Source organism: Chiloscyllium plagiosum, unplaced genomic scaffold (assembly GCF_004010195.1).
Source record: "Chiloscyllium plagiosum isolate BGI_BamShark_2017 unplaced genomic scaffold, ASM401019v2 scaf_2544, whole genome shotgun sequence".
NCBI lineage: Eukaryota > Metazoa > Chordata > Chondrichthyes > Orectolobiformes > Hemiscylliidae > Chiloscyllium > Chiloscyllium plagiosum.
Window position 1 is genome coordinate 10,377 of NW_025211967.1, and position 1,217 is coordinate 11,593.

A 1,217-nucleotide genomic window follows, 5' to 3' on the forward strand; every position below is an offset into this window, starting at 1 on the left:
ATAAAGACCCGGTGGCCATCAGATCCAGGCTTGTAAACATAATTTTCCTAGTAGAATTTTTCCTCTAACAATAGACGTTATGTTAAGTACATTTATTTGCATCTTGACTTTCACACATCCTTGCAACACTTTGAGTGTTCTATGAAGATATCTGAAACACTTCTTCGAAATCTCTGCCATTTCTTTTATTCTCTGTTGTTAATTCCCCAGTCTCATCTTCTAAGGAACTAACTACCTCTTATCTTCAATACTCATAAAAAAGCTTTTTACTGTCTGTTATTACATTTCTTGCTATTTTTCTCTCTCACTCCGACTTTATTCATTTTTTGTTATCCTTCACTACTTTCTAAAGAGGTCCTAGTCTTTTCACCCACCACTAATCTTTCTACATCTTTTCTTTCAATTTAATAACAACTTTAATTTCTTTAGTTAGCTATTGATGTTGCATCCTTCACCCTGCATTGTTTTTTCAGTGGAATACATTTTTGTTGAGTTATGATTAAATGATTTACTTCTTTCCTTTTCTTTAATTTCCAGGCAAAGAGATTCTACAATGTGATCTTCTGAACAAAATTCATTGCTCAGTACTCTATTGCTCTTATCCATTCAAACAAAGTCTTCCTTTTCATTTATCTTATAGAATCTCTACATTGTAGAAACAGGACCTTCGACCCAGTAAGTCCACATCATCTCTCCAAAGAACATCTCACCCAGCCTCACTCCCCTACCTTATCCCTGTAACCCATGGCTAATCCACATATCTACACAGCCCTGGACACTTTGTTGGCTACGTAGAACAGTCCATCTTCCATAGTTACACCGGCACCACTCCCCACCGCTTCCTCCGCTACATTGATGACTGCATTGGCACCACCTCGTGCTCCCGCGAGGAGGTTGAGCAATTCATCAACTTCACCAACACATTCCACCCTGACCTTAAATTTACCTCGACCATCTCTGACACATCCCTCCCCTTCCTGGACCTCTCCATCTCCATTAATGATGACCAACTTGACACTGACATTTTTTACAAACCCACTGACTCCCACAGCTACCTGGATTACACCTCTTCCCACCCTACCTCCTGCAAAAATGCCATCCCATATTCCCAATTCCTCCACCTCTGCCGTATCTGCACCCAGGAGGAGCAGTTCCACCATAGAACACACCAGATGGCCTCCTTCTTTAGAGACCGCAATTTCCCTTCCCACATGGTT